This window comes from Pleurodeles waltl, chromosome 9, assembly GCF_031143425.1.
Source record: "Pleurodeles waltl isolate 20211129_DDA chromosome 9, aPleWal1.hap1.20221129, whole genome shotgun sequence".
Taxonomy (NCBI): Eukaryota; Metazoa; Chordata; class Amphibia; order Caudata; family Salamandridae; genus Pleurodeles; species Pleurodeles waltl.
Window position 1 is genome coordinate 220280375 of NC_090448.1, and position 7968 is coordinate 220288342.

Here is a 7968-nt window from a genome sequence, read left to right on the forward strand (position 1 = left end):
CCCTGTGGCCCCCAGCACTTGTTCTCCATCAGCCTTTTCATGGCATTTGAACATGGCTGATAGCAACCTAGACTGCCATCAGCCCATCGGGATCAGAGATTCTGGTGGAGACAGTGGTCCCCTGGTGGTTCCACCGCCATTGTTGTAATGTGGTGGTCGTACTGCCACAGCTGTGGCAATCCAATTTTCACCACAAGTCTGGTGATCTTCAGACCGCCAGACTTGTAATCAGACCCTAAATGTTTTTGCCTGACTTATTTGGGCAGTGCTCGTCAGTTTCTTTCTCTGAACTATTCTTCTGAGATTAGGTTTTTCATGAATATGGCAAACAATGTGCAAAACTATATTTTGTGCTACCTCAAGTAATACAAAGCCACAGGGTTTATTATTAGGTGCACATAGAGTTTTGATTTGCTGGACATTTTCTCACCCTTCCAGCTCTGCTGCAGAGGCAGAGTGGTTATGCTTGATTGCGTTCTCAAAAAATCAGTCATAGCTCTGCCTCTGCAATGAGTCTAGGCAATGTCACTAACCACTGAACTCAGTATGTCTCCCTTTGTAATAAATATATCCCCTGTGTTCCCGTACCTGTTACCATGTTCTGGAAGAATATAGTTAGCCTTAGCTATGTGAAATGGAGTACAAAAGAAATATAAATGATTTGTTTTAATGGTCTGTTTACTGTGTTTATTTTTGAATCCTTGAATGTTTTGAGGAGTTGTGTTGTGAAAAACCATTGTTTATTCGTTTTTTTTTGCTAGAGGTGTTAATATTATTTAGTTGGCTAATTTATTAAAAGAAACATTATTTCCATTTGTATGTATTCAGTTGTTTTCTTGAAAGGTGGTTTCCAACTTTATCAGGAATGTTCTTTTAAAGGTAAAGACAAAGAAAAACAGATTCAAAACATGTATTTAATATAATTGTATATTGTTTCTTGGTATCGTTGTTGCCCGATTAGAGATTACAAAAATGTATCAGTGCTGTTAGAAGATAATTTTTAAAAAAAAATTGTTGCTTGCCTTTTTTGGTAGGAAGAAGTATTATCACATTGTTTAGCATTTTTGTTTGTTATTTATTTTCTAGTCAAGCTTATGGCAATATATCTGGTTGGTGTTTTCTTTTAAGTAATGCACAGGTTTTATCGAAAGGTTTTCTTGATTTTTTGTTAATTGAGTGTCCAAAATAATCTGAAACAATTATGTTGGATGTTGTTCATTCTATTTTTTTATGTTTTAAAATGTGTATATTGTTCTGAACATAATTGTAGCTAACCCATGAAATGTAGACAAATATGGGATTATGTTTTTTTAAAAAGAATGCACAAATTATATTATCAAATATGACAGTTATAATAACTTATTGAGCTTCCAGCAGATCATACCATATAATATATATGTATACGAGTTAAAACAAACCAAGTGATTTTTTTAAAGAAATATAAAAGATTGTTTGTATGATGTTACATGTTACAATGGATTAATTCTGAGATTGGTGTTTCATTAATTACTTGCTTTCACTTGTGGGTGGCAGAATTCTCTAGTATGCTCCGCTGTAAGGAGAGTCATGTAGTCCGATGTGAGGCTTTCATAGCACTGTTCACAAAATGGTGAATGACATAATTTATTCTAAATTATCGTAATTCTGACATTAGTTAACTTTTCTTATAAAACTAAAAGTGTCTTTATAGTATTAGTAATTTTTACCACTATGTGACTATTTTGTTTGGTACATTGGTTTGATTTTAAATAAGTAATAAGTGATGATTTTTATTTTGAAATACATTAGAAATCATTGAAATAAATTGGGTGGTAACCAAAAATCTGCACGTTGAAAAGACATGCATGGAAAAGATACATTTAATAGAAATCCATGTATTTTCACTGGTGAAAATATCTGTGGTAAATAGCTAGCTGTAAAGATCCGCATTGTGATGGTATGGGATCTATTGTCGAATGACCTCGTCATTATGAGGTGTTTGAGAAAGCTTATAATGTAACATCACACTCACAATTACCAACATCAGAGTGTACAGTAATTAATGATGGTGGTACTTCCTCATCATTATGAATTTTGAACCAGAGAATAAAACATTTCTGTAGAAATAGGCGTCAATACACTATTTCTAGAGATTTTCTTTTAATCCTGAGCACTCTCCGGCCTGTCTGCATTTCATAGGCAGAATGTTTCCAGGGAACACTTGAATGCATTGGCGTTTTTGCACATCTAGTAATCCCAATTCAAGCGAAATACCAATTTCTACTCAAATTGTTATGTACAAGACAGTTGCTATGAGGGCCTTTATCTAGCATCTTTTCATATGAATGAAATGGTTCTTCACTTCACAAACATATACAAAAAGAATTCCAGAGCACAGATAGGAGCACAGAGACAGCTTGCCTTGCTTTCCCTTTACTTGAGAAGCATTGTGCTATAACAAAAACTCCTTATGAGTGTCTTTTAGTTAATGTAACATAATATGGGCTTCAATTTCATACACAGAAAAGAAGCAGGTATCTTTAAGGTAACAGTCATTAAATTACTAAACCAAAATAGACAGTAAGACTGAATACAATGGTGCCTATTCAAATTACCTTTTTAACTTCTGCTACAAATTCACAAAGGGATTTTTGGCATTCGTAAGCGGTTATACAAATGTGGATTTCTCCCCAGCTCATAAATCCAACTCAAGGGGTGGAACAAGGCCATTAAAAGACATGGTTTGTGCTAGATATTTGGGAACGCTGATAAATGTACTTTTGTGGGCATTCCTAAACTCCTCTCCATTCCCTCTCTACCCTCGAAATCGCCAGAAATTTACTTTAGTGCCTGGTGGAATAACTTCCCTTCCACAGTGAGAAGGGGAACAGACCAGGAGTGGCTCCACCGTTAGGGTGGAGGAGCGTCGCCCCCCCCCCCACACACAGCAGCCGCTGCAAATCACCTTTAACAAACAAAAAGATAATAAACCAAGTTTATTATCTTTTCGTTTGTTAATGGAACAGGGCATTGGGGATGACAAAATGAGGGGAGTGCACTGTGCACTCCTCTCATTGCGCATGTATGTTAGGCGGGCCATCTTGGTAGGCCCGGCAGCACAGTTGCTACGAGGAAATGGGGTTTATTAAATGGGGTGATTGTGCGATCTAACCGTGCAAGAAAATCACATTTCCTCACATTGATGCTAAGCATTGGGTTCCAGAACTGTATCTAGCAGTACCATACAGTTAATAAGTCTCTGATTGCCACATATCTACAAAGTTCATGTCTAGAAGAATGTTCTTGCAATTTCCAACCAGGTTGCCAAGTTCTGGAGTCTCCTAAGCACTGTTTCTGAAAGCCATCAAACTTTTAAAATGTTTTTAGGATGTTTAAAAGACTTTAGAAAGGATTTGCCTATGTTTTCCAAAGTTCCTACAGGACACAAATAAAAGGCTAGGAGGTTGAAGAGAGGTAGCTGGCTTTGGAAGAAATAAGGCTGGCCCTGGAAGAAAGGGTCTAGCTCGGTGTGAGGCCCAAAGAGAATTTAGCAGCAAAGATTATGAGGTAACTGCAGCTGGTACCTATGATTTTAGGTTGCTCAAGGCTGTTGCACCAACATTTGTCGAGGGGGGTGATATAGACAAGTGGCTAGCATCCTAAAGAGGTCTAAAGGTGGGTGCCGAACACAGGGGTTCCTTACTGTGGGAATTGGTTCCACTAATGGGGAGAAATAGTCTCTCAACACTTGAGGTTGAGGTGGCAGAGTCTTACACCCACATGAAAGTAACACTGATTGTTGCTTTTTGTTTTAACCCCAGAAGAGAACAGGCAAAGGTTTAGGACTACTTACAAGGCATCAACTAAGAAAGTAAAGTCATTGGAACCCTAGATTAAGGTAATAAGGAGGATGCTTATGAGGGGTTTTGCAATTTGGAAGTAAAATAGCACATACTTACCAATTGTTCCTTAGAAAACATACACCAGCATCTAGTGGAGTCCACACTATCTAGCTTCAAAGAGTAGTGAGGCTGCCACTGTGTTAGAGGGAGACTGTGTCCAAACGAGACGTTTTGGATTGTCAGGCAGCTGTTCAGTTCAGGGTGTCACCCCTAAGAGAACAGAAGAGGGAGTGGAAAGAGGGTGTGTGACACTTAAGGTGGTGGTCTGCCACTCAGAGGAGCCCTAAAGAATAACAGAACCCACTGAGCTACCGAATGACTCCTTCCCTGACCCAAGGCTGGAAATGATGCCCACTGCTAACCCTAAGGTAGCATATCCACCTGTCAGTGGAGAGCTAGGGTCAAGGTTCTGGACACTAACAGCTGTCAGTGGCATCTGCTAGTTGCTTGCCTTGGGGACAGCACTGGCCCTGTCTTGGTTGTTAGGTCCTGTCCTGGGAGGCAAGATGTGCCCATTGACTATGCAGGTCCAGGAGGTGATACGCAAGCGTTGAGTAGCCTCAGTGGGCCTTAGCTTAGGTAGCGGTAAGGAAGGCCACAGTCCTAAGTAAAAGGGAGAGAAAGAATAAACAGAGGCACTGTCCGTCCAAGGCCCAAATTAGGATAGGGCATGTCAGCCTTGAAGTGGATCAACTCGCCATAAGGATTGATCCTAGAAGAACGAAGTGAGGTTGAATAGGCCCTGTGAAGGTCAGCCAGGTTCCTCATCCTTCCCGCTGCATAGTCAAGGAGAACTGCCAAGAACCTGATAAATTATCCTGGATGTATTAGATGTGGATTTAGAGAGTTGTGAGGAAATACAGTTTATTACATGGCATGGCTATGCTCCCTCACGATGTAACAAACTCATAAACCTGTCAGTCCAGTCAGGTTAATTTCCAAGACATTAGCTCTACCCTGGGTAGCTGTGGCTTCAAGCAGTCATGAACAAGTGTAATGCATTTAGAAGTACCAAAACATGAAAGAAACACGACAGAGAGAAAATCTGGCACCAATTTAGAAAAATAGATCTTATGTTCATGAATTTTTAGGCATTAAAATGAACAAAATACCCTGGAGGGTTCCGGAGATATAAGACATAAACCACTGCTTCATACTCCAGTTGCTAACAAGCACTGGCAACTACCTCAGTTAGTGGTTACTTTGAAAACTTTTGAAAATGTTGATAAAGTTGTTTTCAGTTATTCACACCTGCTTGGGTTGACTAACTCCGGCAAAGAACAAGTCACATGGGCCATTAAGGCTTGGCATAACAGTTACCTTGCAGCCAAAGTAGTCTCCGTCTAGTTCCAGGCTCTCTGGATGAACTGCTATAGACATCAATGGAGTGGTCCTGATGCAAGGAATACAGAATGCTGTGGATGCTGATCAGGTCAACAGGGGTCTTCCTTGGGCCACCTATCGGTCCACAAACATGGTGGGAATAATTTTGCCATTGAGGTCGATGTCCCTCAAAGTCCAGGTGACTAGCTGCTACTGCTCTAGTGGTCTCCGGTTACAGCAAAACCAGCAGTTCCCTGAACTCATGCTAGTATCCTTCTTGGGTGACCAAACTGCACTCCGATGACTCTCCCAGGCCCATCAGGCTGGGGTGCAATTTTTAATTCTCTGGACTCAGTCTCCGAGGCTGCACCGTAGCAGTCAGTGGCAATCAAGTAATTGTGGGAATCTTTGAGGTCCTGGAGCTGTAATAGGAAGTCAGCCAACCAACTCTTGAGTTCACCACAGGCGGAGTCATTTCTTTGCTAGCCCAAGAAAAAGGATGTACACTTCAGTCTTTGGTGCAACCTCCCTTTGCCAGATCCAGAAGGCAGCAGGGCAGTCTTTCTTCAGTCCTCTCTCCTGTACAGGCTCGATTTGAGGTCTGGGTGACGGGCAGTGCTTAATTTGAGCCAGTAGTTTTGGTGCTCAGCACTGCTTCTTAGTTGTCAACACTAGCACTTATGACAGCCCACCACAGAGTGGAGCTGTTTCTTAAATTTTGTGACAAGCAGAACAGTTATTTAATAATTCAATATACATTTAAAATTACTAATACCCTCCAGCGTCCATCCAAAACTACAAGAATAACTTTGAGAACAGACATTAGTCATGTTTAATGTCTTAAAAGTCTGAATTGTCATACTTGTTGGAGTGTGATTGCTAGTAGATGTGTTGGTACTGTCTCTGGCAGTGCTGGCAGGGGCATTCAGTGATGCAAGCTGCAATTGCCTCCTGACAAGGGCCCTGGCACTTATTTTGTTTCCAAATTAGGCAGTGGTTTCAGTGGCACTTTTATACCCACAGCTTCTCCTTGGGGTGCGGTGACCTCCAGCCAATGGGTTACCAGATCCTACTTACTAATGATGACTTTCCTCAAGTACCCCTAGACTGCAATATTCTGCCCACCCTAAAGGTGGCAGAACCCTTCTCCTTGTGTGTGGCGCTAGGTAGTCCACTCTAGAGGTGTGGCTACCTGAGGGCTTCACGGCCACGAGAACTGATTTGGCTACAGTTTCCCTCATTCCTGCCCCTGATTCCAACCTGTATATCAGCAGCCTCTCTGTGGTGTGTCCACCATTTGCCCTTGAAAGGTGGATTCTTTTTTAGAAGCCCACCTTTTGGGCTCACACCCTGTTTGGGCTTTCTGCCAAGGAGAGGAAACATCTCTTCAGATGACAGGCTCCTATTGTGTCCTTTTGTGAGAATCATCCACATGTCCCTCATGGGAAGACAGAAGGCTGTCTTGTGGCCACCAACCATAAATGGCCACTCAAAACCTTAGGTAACAGAGGGGCAAACATGATAATTTGGGGGCATTGTGGTTAGAACATGTAAAACACATGTTTTACTTCTTAATATACTGCATTCTGCCTTATAGCTTAGTATCCTGCCTAGGTGTGACATGCATATTACAAAGGAAACTTTGGACTTTGTCATTAGTTTAAGTGGCAAAGTTGAGTTAGCAGTTCCACCAGTCTGCAGTGGCAGGCTGAGAGACATGTTTTACTTTGCCATACTTGTGGTGACACAATAAGTACTGCAGTCCACAAGGGGCACTTAAACTTAACTATACAGGCCCTGGCTACCCCTGGTGCCACATGCTAGGGACATACAACTAAGTTAAGTCATTAAGTTATGCCAATTGGTCACATGCTAATTAAACCTACACTTTTAAGGCTCATAGCACTGAGGTCTGTTTAGCAGGCCTCGGTGAACTCTCAGAGTAATTATGCCATTGTCTAATAGTCCAAAAGTAGGGGACAATCTGAGAGCTAACCTGCAAAAAGCCATTTCCTCACAACTGCCTGGCCATGCCTGTTCCTGATGTTAAAGAAACAGGTGACATTTATTTTGTAACATTTTATTCATCTTGCTCAATTCAATTATAGTTTTCCTAAATTTACATATACAAACTGCAAAAACCTAAAAGCACTAACAATACCCATTTAGCAATTTAGAACGTTAAATAACTTTAGTCTTCTCTTATCAATACAATTTAAAGGGTTGTCATATGGATTGGCAACTTGAGTTAAAGCAACACTTTCACAAAGCCCACAGAAGTGGACAAATGCTGGCTTGTGAATGGTGGCCACCCACCCACTTTATGGACATTTGACCACTTTTATGATGATCAATATACAATTTTAATATTTTTGCATATTACTTTATTGCCTGGCTTGTTGGTTTTGTCAATTCACGATTGTTCTCAGCATCTTACTGTGATAAAATGAATATTATGCAAATGTAAGTCTTAAAGATTTAAGTAATACTCATCTTAGCATTTTGTGATCCATAGGTTTCTTTCAACTTTGCAAAGATGGCATAATGGCTTTGCCCTGTGTTGGAACAGAAAAGTCATTTGCATGCTGACAGACTTGTACCCCTGTACTGATTGGCCCAGTTGTCGAGATATCTAAATCCTTAGAGAGGAGGTTTGGTCACGCCTGAACAGGGATCATGCATCCGTGCTGTGACCTAGGTCTGTCACATGGACTGCAGTCTACATAAAGACTGGAGGGGCACCCAAAGCATTACCCTTAGGAGG